The sequence below is a fragment of the Anastrepha ludens genome, chromosome 4 (assembly GCF_028408465.1).
Source record: "Anastrepha ludens isolate Willacy chromosome 4, idAnaLude1.1, whole genome shotgun sequence".
NCBI classification, from domain to species: Eukaryota; Metazoa; Arthropoda; class Insecta; order Diptera; family Tephritidae; genus Anastrepha; species Anastrepha ludens.
In genome coordinates, this window is record NC_071500.1 from 44,086,462 (window position 1) to 44,099,364 (window position 12,903).

At 37.6% G+C, this 12,903-nt stretch overlaps 1 protein-coding gene across 4 annotated transcripts in view; it reads left to right on the forward strand.

The window, feature by feature from the left end:
* LOC128862121 (anion exchange protein 3) overlaps positions 1–12,903 on the forward strand; it is a 203,188-nt gene that overhangs the window by 127,126 nt on the left and 63,159 nt on the right. Inside the window, exon 1 of one of the 4 annotated variants that reach the window (XM_054100572.1) lies at positions 1,176–1,194. The exons of the other annotated variants lie outside the window; for them this stretch is intronic. The gene's annotated coding sequence lies outside the window, so the exon portion shown is untranslated. Of the gene's footprint in view, positions 1–1,175; positions 1,195–12,903 lie in introns of those variants that run through there. 4 annotated transcript variants of the gene reach the window in all.

Here is a 12,903-nt window from a genome sequence, read left to right on the forward strand (position 1 = left end):
ATGCTACTTTGAAACTCTTTCTTGAATTCCACAGTGGGGAACTATGTGATGCCGAAAGTGTGCCAGATACTGATAAAATATGCTAGCTACTGATTTGTAGCCTTAAGTAAGCTTATTAAAAAAAGAAAAGAAAAACAGTAATAATATAAAAAAAGAATAGATTTTTTTTAAACATTTGTTTTTTCTCCTCCAAATTAACAGATAAATTTTTATATTGAAAAATAAAACATATGCATTTATAGGTAGAAAAAACAAGTAGATATTTCTTTAGACTTTAATTATTCAATACATTTTTTTGGGAAGACTTTGAAATTTTTGGAAGGGTTAACTCAGGGCACTAGACCAACAACAATGTACGTTTGAACGTTTGATTGTTAAACGAAAGTATGAATTTGCCTTGTTTCGCTCTGGGCCGACAACCACATGGATATGGCGAAAGGAAAAAGACAAATTAGCTGACTTACCGACATCACCTTTAATAGATTCTCCTTTGGTTAACTGAATGACATGTGGATTGCATATGTTTGAAAATATTTTTTTTTTTAATAACATTTTACCTTTCCTAAAATTGTCCTAAACTCTTCGATGCAGCCTCCAGATAAGCAGTTGCTGACATGTTTACAAACGTCTCCCTCCCTGCAAAGACTTTGCCCATATTTTTATTCCTTTTCCGTCCATTTTTTGCCTTTCTATTAAACTGGCAGCTTTGACGTTTAATTTTAACCCACATTAGGAGAGCCCAATCGCAGCTGTAGTTCTCACAATTTCACTGCAATTATCTGCATACAGCTGATACCGGCCTCCCAAAATGCTCAGAGCAAACTGTGTTGCCTCAAGACCTGCACAATGAGTGTGCGCAGCAAGCAGCCACGAGAAGAGGATACAAGTATGCTCACGAACAAGTAAACTCACAAATACTAACAGAAAAAATGACATACACTTGTGCGGTAAAAGCATTTTATAGATGACAACAACAATTACCTAAGCGAGCTTCTGCTCACGCTGACAACCGAACATAGCCATCCACATCTACCTATACATACAAGCACATACATACATGCAAAGAAACTTGCAGACAATAGCGCGTTAAATTGTATTTTACTGGCGTTGGTGGCGAACGCGTTTTTAAAGCCATTACTGTCAAAAAGTTCCTGTGGAGCGGCAGCACGACACACTCATCGGTCGTCGGTGGTGGTAAATACTCGTAAAATAAATTAAGCAGATTTAAATAGTGAAATGACAAAAAGAATTGTATATTTGCATGCATGTAGAAATACTCTACAAAAAATTGTTTTGGCTTGCAAATTAAATTTGTTATTTGACATTGACATTTGACACATATCGATGTGGATGTTTGTACTTACATACCCCTATGTAGATAGATACGGGCAATCGGGGCACTATTGAAAGCGCTGTAAAGTTCGAAATTCGTCAATTGACGGGAAACCTAATTGATGTGAACGCGTTCGACGCATAGTGTTGTGCAAAGTGGCAATGTGTGTTAATGTAACCAGCTTGCGTGAAGTTGACGCTTTTGATTAAAGCGCCTAAAAGTAAACTTCTTCCCGGTAGTGGTTTATGCTCTTGCAATTATTGAATTGGCTGTTATGTGTATTAAATAAGTTGTCGTAGTATGCAAATACCTCTCAGTGAGTGCATTTATAATTTTGCCTATAACAAAAGTTAGGTGAAGACCAAATCAGCTTCCTATAAGACATCTTTGTCTGGTAGAGCTCTAAATCTGGCAGCAATAACCCAAATATACAGCATACGGAAGTAAATGTCGGTTTCGAGTGTTGGTTATGAATGAAGGCAAACGTTTATTGGTCTGTCAGTTCAATCGGCGAAAACAAATACGCACATGAAAGAGCCTATAATGTGTGCGACCTTGGTGATGATTGTATAATCGGAGGGGGAGGAAAATCACCCCTAAAATGAGAATGAGCCTGTCTGTGAAAGTGTTCATAAAAGGAATTTTGCATGTAGTGAGCTAATAGCATGCACTAATTTATTGTGTGTGTATAGAAAATTCTATTTTATATGGAGGTTGAATTAGTTTTAAAGGGTTTTTTCGAAGATTTGGGGCTTTATTGTGAAAAAACGGTACAAAATATTTTATTCGAAGTATTTTCCATCGCTAGCTGCAACTTTCGCCCATCTTTCGGGCAATTTCCGGATGCCGTTTCCCAAAAATTCTGGCCGCTGCTTGGCTATCCATGACTAAACCCATATTTTGGTAGCCTCGTACGAGGAGAACCGCTGGTCCGCCAAATCGAGACTCATATGCCGGAACAAATGATAATCGGAGGGAGCTATGTCTGGACTATACGGCGGGTGGGGTAACACTTCCCAGCCAAGCGTTCCAAGGTATTTTTTAACAGGTTGAGCAACATGCGGCCGAGCGTTGTCATGTTGCAAAATAACCTTGTCGTGCCTTTTTACCGTTTCCGGCCGTTTGGAGCAGCTCAAAATATACGACGCCGACCTGATCCCACCAAATGCAGAGCATGATTTTCTTGCCGTGAATATTCTGCTTGGCCGTCGACGTTGATGCGTGGCCGGGCAAACCCCATGATTTTTTGCGTTTTGGGTTATCGTAGTGGATCCATTTTTCGTCGCCAGTCACCACCCGATGCAAAAAACCCTTCCGATTTTGTCGCTCGATCAGCAATTCGCACGTAAAAAGTCGCCGTTCGACGTCGCGCAGCTTCAACTCGTACGGGATCCAATGTCCTTGCTTTTGGATCATTCCCATCGCTTTTAGACGCTTGCAAACGGTTGATTTATCAACGCCCAATGATTCAGTAAGCTCTTCTTGGGTTTGGCACGAGTCCTCGTTTACCAATTCCCCAAATTCCGCGTCCTCGAACTTTTTGGGCTGGCCAAGACGCTCCTTGTCTTCGGTGTGAAAATCACCACTTTTGAATCGTCGAAACCAGTGTTCACATGTTGAAATCGACGGAGTATGGTCTGGGTAGGCCTCCTGCAGCAATTCACGGGCTTGGGCTGTATTTTTTTTTCAAATTGAAGCAGAAAAGCAAAGCTTCCCGCAAATTGCGTTTCGACGGCACGAAAGTTGACATACTCGGAGCACGAAAACACTGCGTTGTTTATACTTCAGCGAAATGACAGATACTGATAAACAAAGCCTAGGGATGAGGCTTTGTCATGAATATATATTCAGTATTGCCAACGCGATAAAGTGATAAATAGCGCCATCTGTGTGTCACCTTTAAAACTAATTCAACCTCCCATAGTTAAGATTTTTTGAAATCGTTAGTAGTTACCTTTATTGGCATAATTAAATTTAATACTATTCTTAATCTCAAACTTGAGTTGAGAAAAAAATTAAAATGTAAATAAAAGAAAATATTGTGCCATGGGCATTGATGTGCATATCAGCTGGTATTATAAAGAGCTTTGGAAATCGGGGAAGAATACAAAACAAAATGTCTCATCTAATTAGAGATGTACTGAGAACATTAATGCAACGTGAAATGGAAGTGCCATCGCTATGCTGGTTTTTTGGCAAAATGCGATTGCGGTGATAGCTGCACTTACATTCACGACCGCTTCATTTCTACTAAACCTGTGTTTTAGTTTTGAATAAAAAATTGAGGACAAATATTAGTTTCACAAAAAAATATATGCATTTTTATTGCATATATACAATAACTATTAAAATCTGTGTTCATGATAAAAACATTATATTTTTAAGCTGAATAAGAATTTATAAGTGAAGACATATTTTATTTATTTATTTCTTCATTACATTTTTAAGTTACAAAAGCAAAAGAAAATAACGGGATGTATCTTTAAATTTCTACATAACGGTAGTAATTGCTGTAACTTGTAAATAAAACAACCAAAAATTCTGCGTTGACTTTTAAAACAAATAGAAAATGTTTTATAAATAAATAAAAAAATGAAAAATAAAATTTTGTTGGCCACCATGTTTTAGGACTGCACTAAATCTGCTACATTTGCGATTAATTAAAAATTTGCCAAAGTATGTCGAATATACCTACAACTTCCTCGTCGACATCACATCATTAGTCTATCCTGACACCGCGAATGCCTCTATGTTCCGGAAAATGGTAAATGAGGAAATGGTATAATGAGGTGACTTGCAAAATCGAATCACTTGTTGTGGAGAATGATAGAAGAATTGTACTAATCTGGTGAGCACTCGTTGAATGGAGTATACGGATTAAAAGTTCACAAAATATAGTAAAAAGGTTCTGAGGGGAATTCAAGCGAGGTTCTAGACTATAAGGCTAAAAAGCTGCCATTTTTAGAGCGCCGCATTACGTTATCTTTAGGATCAGTAAAGACGAAAGGCAAACAAATACCATTTAACATTTTCAATAAAAATAGACCGGTCTTCGTAGAACGCATTCCAGTTTCTAAGGTTCCATGCATTTATCTATATGATCAGATTAGGCTAAGTCTTGGTGGAAGATCCGATTAAATTTATTAGTAGATTAGCAAGGTTTCTGTTACGGTGGTTGCTACTCTCCATAAGGGTGTAGAGGCGTCCCACTTAGACCTAGAAGCGCATTGTGAAAGAAGCCCATTGGAATAGCATGGCTTAAAGTCATGCCAGAATGCTACTGTCAAACTTTCCTGGAAAAAGTGTGCATATTATTAAAATGTACCAGAAATGTGCCAGATTTCCAATAGGTATGGGCCGCACTTCGCACAACGCACTTCCATTCATTTGTGGATCTGTACAGATTACGCTAAAGTCTCAGTGAAAGATCTCACTTGTTATTACATGCTATCGAATGCTTTTATCTAATAGATGCCACACATGCTCAACAGTATTGGAATCGTGCGACTGTGAGGTGTTTTAAGCTGTTTTGGAGCGCTGTACAAGACCCAAAGTTCTACGATCTCGGTTGTGTGTTTTGGTCATAATCAAGATTTTTGGTACTCTGTTTCAAATTACTTTTTAAAATAATTCAAGTGCACCTATTTAGCCATCGTCGCATCAATACATTCCAATTGACTCACACATTTTGCCGCTCTGCATACCCACATCTAAACTCCATGTCTGTACCAACAAAAGTTTGTTTCTCAAGCGCAGTGCCTGATTTGCACCAAACAATTTGACGACCTCTAATCACAAAAATATAAAATTGATTTTCGTCTGAAAACATGATTTATTTTTAAAACTCCAGAGTCATCTTATATATAAAATAAAGTCAACTTTTTGTGTGTGTTCGCTAACCGGCCGTGTCTTTGCACCGAATTAAACCAAACTTACACAGATTGTTAAGTAGGTATTGAAGATGGTTTACGTATAGTTTGGATGCCTATTGGTGGATAGGGCTCGAGATATAGGTCAAAACATGGACCCGGGTAACCTTCGGATGTGTATGTACAATATGGGTATCAGATGGAAGCTGTTGGTGAATGCTTTAGTTCAGAGTATTTTTCATGCCGCTCCGTGACTAGGGTCTCGAGATAGAGACCAACACGTGGACCCTAGAATGTGTTTGTACAATATGGATATCAAATTGAAGCTGTTGGTGAATGCTTTAGTACAGAGTATTTTTTATGCCGCTCCGTGACTAGGGTCTCGAGATAGAGACCAAAACGTGGAGCCTAGAAGGTGTTTGTACAATATGGATATCAAATGGAAGCTGTTGGTGAATGCTTTAGTACAGAGTATTTTTCATGCCGCTCCGTGACTAGGGTCTCGAGATAGAGACCAAAACGTGGAGCCTAGAAGGTGTTTGTACAATATGGATATCAAATGGAAGCTGTTGGTGAATGCTTTAGTACAGAGTATTTTTCATGCCGCTCCGTGACTAGGGTCTCGAGATAGAGACCAAAACGTGGAGCCTAGAATGTGTTTGTACAATATGGATATCAGATGGAAGCTGTTGGTGAATGCTTTAGTTCAGAGTATTTTTCATGCCGCTCGGTGACTAGGGTCTCGATATAGAGACCAAAACGTGGAGCCTAGAAGGTGTTTGTACAATATGGATATCAAATGGAAGCTGTTGGTGAATGCTTTAGTACAGAGTATTTTTCATGCCGCTCCGTGACTAGGGTCTCGAGATAGAGACCAAAACGTGGAGCCTAGAATGTGTTTGTACAATATGGATATCAGATGGAAGCTGTTGGTGAATGCTTTAGTTCAGAGTATTTTTCATGCCGCTCGGTGACTAGGGTCTCGATATAGAGACCAAAACGTGGAACCTAGAATGTGTTTGTACAATATGGATATCAAATTGAAGCTGTTGGCGAATGCTTTAATACAGAGTATTTTTCATGCCGCTCCGTGACTGGGGTCTCGATATAGAGACCAAAGCGTGGAACCTATAATGTGTTTGTACAATATGGATATCAGATGGAAGCTGTTGGTGAATGCTTTAGTTCAGAGTATTTTTCATGCCGCTCCGTGACTAGGGTCTCGATATAGAGACCAAAACGTGGAACCTAGAATGTGTTTGTACAATATGGATATCAAATTGAAGCTGTTGGCGAATGCTTTAGTACAGAGTATTTTGCATGCCGCGCCGTGACTGGGGTCTCGAGATATAGGTCAAAACGTGGACCCGGGTATCCTTTGGTTGTGTATGTACAATATGGGCATCAAATGAAAGCTGTCGATAAGTGCTTTAATACGGGGTAATTTTCATACCTATTGATGACTAGGGTCTCGAAATATATGCTAAAACGTGGACCCGCCGTGTCTTTGCGCCGAGTTAAACCAAACTTACACACATTGTTAACACTTGATGATCATGAAAAAAGAAGATTTTTTTTTAATTTCAAATCAACGTAAATAAATAACTAAGAAACAATCGTCAAAAAGAAAAAAGAAATTTATTATTTTTTCAATTAACAATCGCTCACGTGCTTATATTTTTCTTATACATTTAGGAATTTTCACGTGGTAGATTGGAATTAATTAATGTATATTAAGTTTTCATCAAATTTAGTGGATTTATTTTTTCGGTTCATATGAGTGAATCAAATAAAAAAACAAAAAATATAATCCACAAAATTTCAGAATACCATAATTGCAATAATGTTTATTACAGTACAAATGCCAAGACAATCGCGTATTCATATTAGTCGCTCGACAAATAATAATAGGCGCATGAGAAATGCTCGGAATAACGCGACATCAGAAGAACGTCAAGAAGAAAATGAAGTAAATCGGCAACGAATGGCACGGTCCAGATCAAATCGACCAAGAGACATCAATTTGAACAAAGCTGCTATGTAACGGAACTAGACTTGTAGTCAAACGATTGATGAATAATGTTATCGAAGCAACTATTTTAATTGGCAAATTCAAGAATGAAGACGTTCTAATACTGAGAATTCCAATGATTCCACCTGAATTGCCATTTGAATTCAAGCGTTTGCAACTGCCCATTCGTTTAGCATTTGCAATAACTATCAATAAATCACAAGGGCAAACTTTAGAAATATGCGGGATGAATTTAGAAGAACCAGTATTCACCCATGGTCAACTATACGTTGGCTGTTCACGTGTTGGGAAGCCAACAACATTATATATTTACTCAAAAACAAATAGAAAAACAAAAAATATTGTTTATGCCAAAGCGCTTGAATAAAGAATAAAGAAATAAATAATATGAAAACCATATATTTTCTGTTCTAAACCATATCTATTCTATTTTAGTGTGCCCAGCGAAGCGGGCGGGGTTTGCTAGTATTTATATAATTATTAGTACATTCAGTGCGCTTTCTTTCGATGACAAGCGAAATAAACGCCTTTCCGCGGTATCTACAGTATCCAGCTTTATACCTTCTGCTCAAATATGAACGAGACGTTATCAATAAAACGGTCCGCGGATGACATATGGCAAAAATAAATTTTTTGTTTTTTGGTAAGTCTGTTATAAGCTTACATGATAAATTTCAGCGTGACATGTCACATAGTTTATTTTCTGTGCTACTGTAAACAAGTCAAGCTCGAGTGTGTTCTTCGAATTCTCTTTTATGACTTCAATTGTCTCAAAATGTTTTCCACGGAGCGGCAACTTGAGCTTGGGAAACAGGAAAACATGGAGCCATATCAGGCGAATGCGGTGCTTGCGGAACGATATTAACATTATTTTTGTTCAAATAATCGCGAACAAGACGTGATGTGTGAGCTGGTGCATTATCGTGATGCAAGAACCATGACTTGTTGTCCCACAATTCCTTCCTTTTAAGACGAATGCTCTCGCGCAAACGCTTTAAAACATCTAAATAATATAATATTCAGCGTTAACCGATTTTGCGATTTGTGCGATTTTCAAGCACAATTTCCTTTACTTTTCCGATGTTTTCGTCGTTTGCTGATGTTGCTGGACGACGTTCATGAGGCAAGTTTTCAACCGATGTACGGCCCTCTTTGAACGATTTGTACCACTGGAAAACACGTGCACGCGATAGAGCAGAGTCCCCATAGGTTCTCTGCAACATTTTGAAGGCGTCTGAAGCCAAAATTTTGTTGGAATAACAAAATTTCAAATAAATTCTTTGTTCAACTTGAATTTCCATCGTTAAATTCGATGAACACACTTGACTGACTTGTTTACAGTAGCACAGAAAACAAACTATGTGACATATCACGCTGAAATTTGCCATGTAAGCTTTTAACAGACCTACCAAAAAACAAAAAAATTTATTTTTGCCATATGTCATCCGCGGACCGTTTTATTGATAACGTCTCGTTCATATTTGATCAGAAGGTATAACACTTTTCTAGTAGTTTCGACCAAATGCCTTTTTTAAATGTTTGGCTTACCTCTTCAACAATTTTTGATGATGTAATTCGACTATGTTCTCGTAATTCGCCGCCCGCCGTAGTTGATAAGGTTGGTGCGTGTCTACCATTCGGAACACTGCCATGAAAAAACTCCTCATAAATAATATCTACCGTTCGGAGTCGGCTTAAAACTGTAGGTCCCTGCTTTTGTGGAACAAAAGCAAGACGCACGCCACAAATAGAAGCCATACTTTCACAATTTTATAAATATTTTTCTTTCTGATGCACAAATTTCTTTTAATTTGATTTCTATGTTTTAAAATTATTGCCAGTTTTAAATAAAATAAGCCCCTTAGTTCGCTAACTGATCAATTATTGTAATACAGAATGAAAAGTGCAACAAAAACCTGTAATAAAATAACGGTATTATAAAAATAAAAAAGTGAGAAATTTAATTATTTAATTAATTAATGTATTATTTAATCAATTTAAAAATATGTGTAAGGAGAACGCAGACATTATGGGCTATGTGAAAATATGTACACATGCAAATTGAAAGCTCACTTTACCGCTCTATTGGCCTTGAAAAGGTTTTGCTTTAAATAGAAAATTCTTATTTGACAAAAGAAATATGTAAATAAGAAAAAGTAATAACATTTTCATATTATAGCATTAACCAGAATATATACAATTATGTGGTCACAAATACACGCACATGTGCATGTGTCACAAAGTCTTATAACCAAATCACCTTACTGCGGCGACAGTTCGGCTTGGCACATTTAAGCAGTTAGTAAAATTACCCTTTGGGCAAGAAAACGGATACTAAAGATATAAAGACCTTAAATTACTGTTAGACAGCTGTGGAACGAAATCAGCGAAAATGTCGAATATAAAGTAATAAAAACATAAATACATACATACGTACATTTATCTATAAATAATGGCAACCGTAAAAAGCTGCAGACATTGTAAGCAAAAACAACAACAACAGCAACTACAAACAAGAAACGGTGTATATAACCGTAACTTTTGGAAATGTGAATAGGAGGCATCATTAAATTTTAGCACTTCCTTCTTATGCCCGCACGTACTAACGAGCGCAAGGGTATCATATTTTTGTTCTCATAACGGTTGTATGTAAGGAAATCAAAATAGAGATATAGACGTACTCATATATGTTATACGAAAATGCTCAGAATACAGGGAAGAGTCGATTTAGTCATGTCCGTTCGAGCGGCTGTTCTTCCGTGCGCACTACAATTTGGGTAAAATTTAAAAATTTCAATGAAATATGGTGTAAATACTAAATTTTTCTCAAGATAGCTTTATTTGGGCAATGAGGACACCTTCCATGTAACGGTAAATTTCTAAAAAGGAAAAGAAAGCGGGAACTTTCTATTATAAATCATGAAGGACACTAACAGGCTTACCTTGAATGCAACATGGGAATGGTGTAAAAAGGAGGGGCTGTCGATCAACCCTAACAAAACCACAATTATCCCCTACACAAGAAAAAGAAAGTTGGAGTTTCCTGCATTGAAAATAAATGAAACAGTGATAGAACTAAAGGAAGAGGTCAAGTATCTAGGTTTAACCTTAAATAAAAAACTCACTTGGGAGTCACATATAAATAATATAACAAAAAAAGCCTTAAATCTGTGTGGACAACCAAACAATTACTAGGGAGATCCTTTGTGCCTCAGCCCTAGTATGGCCCTCTGGATATACACCCAAATGGTTAGACCAATCATACTGTATGGGGCACTAGTATGGTGGAGCAAATCTATTCAAAAAACAGCGGTAACCAAACTGGAAAAAGTACAAAGGCTTGCTTGCCTATGCATCACAGGGGCTATGAGAATTACCCCAACAGCTGGCATGGAAGCACTCCTTAATCTCCCACCACTTCATATAGCAATCCAAGAGGAAGCAGCTACGCAAGCACTCATGCTACACATGAAAGAAAATTTCAAATTAGGCAACCTCACCGGTCACCTAAGTATCTTAAACAAAATCAAAAACACCATAAGCATGACTCAAGTTTCAGACCACATTGACCCAACCCTCTGGTTCACAAAAGGATACACAGTTACCTTTCCTGAGAGGATCGAGTGGAAAACAAACCCAAAATGGATGAATGATGATTCACAAAAACGGTACACTGATGGATTAAAAACACCTTATGGTGTAGGAGCAGGAGTAGTGGGGCCCAGAATCCACAAATCATTCACTCTCACCAGGGACACCACCATCTTCAAAGCGAAATTATATGCAGTAATGGAAGCAGCAAACATCATGCAACGTAGAAAAAACAAGAGAGTAAAGATTAGAATACTCTCGGACAGCCAATCAGTTCTAAAAGCTTTAGATAGCTATACCTATAACTCAAAAACTCTCTTAGAATGCCACAAGGCACTCAATAACCTGGCATCTAAAAACAATGTCTCACTAATTTGGGTACCAGGACATGAGGGATATGACGGCAACGAAAAGGCAGACTTTCAAGCCAAAAAAGGGGCAGATGTAAATTTTATCGGACCTAGTCCCATGTTTGGATTTAATAAAAACAGTCTAAAATAAAAAGTGAAATACTGGGCCAAAACTCCAATAAATCAGCATTGGAACAACGTAGAGAGTCTTAGACACTCCAAAAAGTTCTTAAGTTTCAATGCTAAAAGAGCTAACATGGCCCTCACGTTAAACAAAAAGAGCATTCGCAGTCTCACAGGCGCCCTCACGGGCCACTTCACCTGCAACAATCACTTACATAAATTAGGCATAACTAACACCAGCACCTGCAGATTTTGCTGCGAAGATGAGGAATCTATAGAGCATCTCATCATCGAATGTCCGGGGTTGACGCATAGACGGGAAAAGTTCTTAAACAAGTTCATGCTTATAGATAAAGACCTTCAATCACTCCCTCAGAAGGAGCTGGTACAATTCATAAGCATACTTAACAGTCAATAGACAGCATAGGGTGCACAATAGATCAATATGGTCGCAGTTCTAAAGGTCCGTACCTTAACCCTTTACTACCATTAACCATTCTATTATAAATAAAGCAAAATTACTTAGACTTGTTAAAAGTGATGTAACCAACAAATGTATATGAGGCATGCCCAATTTTGAAAAAAATGGGTATTGCCACGCCCACTTGTGGATAAATGTGTACATAACTCAATAACGACTTAATAAAACTCGTTCAAACTTGGTACATGTATTGATCCACATCTCATTTTGATCCAAAATAAATATTCATTAAAAAATAAATAAATAATGGGCACGAACACTTCTGTTAGGTGTTATGTTGTTCCACAAATTTAAGGACCGGTCCTACAGCTTTCAAGCCGACTACGAACGGCAAATAGTTTTTTATGACGAACTTTTTATGGCAGAAGTACACTCGGATGTTTGCCATTGCCTGCCGAGGGGTGACCGCTATTAAAAAGAACCTCTTATTAGATCGATCAGAAATCACGCCCATTTTTTTTTTTGTGTTCAGACTAAATTTCCGTCTGCGCAGCTGATTAAAATAGAATAGCTAAAACTCTCATTGTCTATGAGTTTGATTGAATCCACAAATTAAGAATCTGCGTGGGTATATAAAGGACGATCCGAACCGAATTGAGCACTTCCTTACTTGTTGCTTCTCGTCCTTTGCTTGCTTGTTTTATTTTTGTTGGTTTGCTCGTTTTTGTAACACCAGCAATACAGCAACGGCATATGTACTTTATTTCGGTCACTTGTTATTACATTTATTATTTAACGGTTTTATTCTGCATTTACTCTGCTGTAACTTAATGATATGTTGGATGATAAGCAATGCAATTAATTTAGAAAGGAAAATATGATTATCTCATATGAACAGGAATGCTAGTAAAATGTGATAAAGTCTGTCTAAAGAAGCGTGACTGGCAAAATTCAAACTTGAAGTGCCGTTATAAAAAAAATTGAATGCTGCTAAATAGGAGTATCCCTTTCGAAATACGCGTTGTGCAACTTTTCTGAGATATTTAGAAGCTGTAATTTGCCTTTACGAACTCGTTTCGAACTCGTATGCAAAATGATTTGAAGCAGTTTTCCTAAGACACACCTTGGAGGCCGGCAAATGTTACCTGCATCTGCAACAAAATATTAGGGGAAAAAATTGAGAA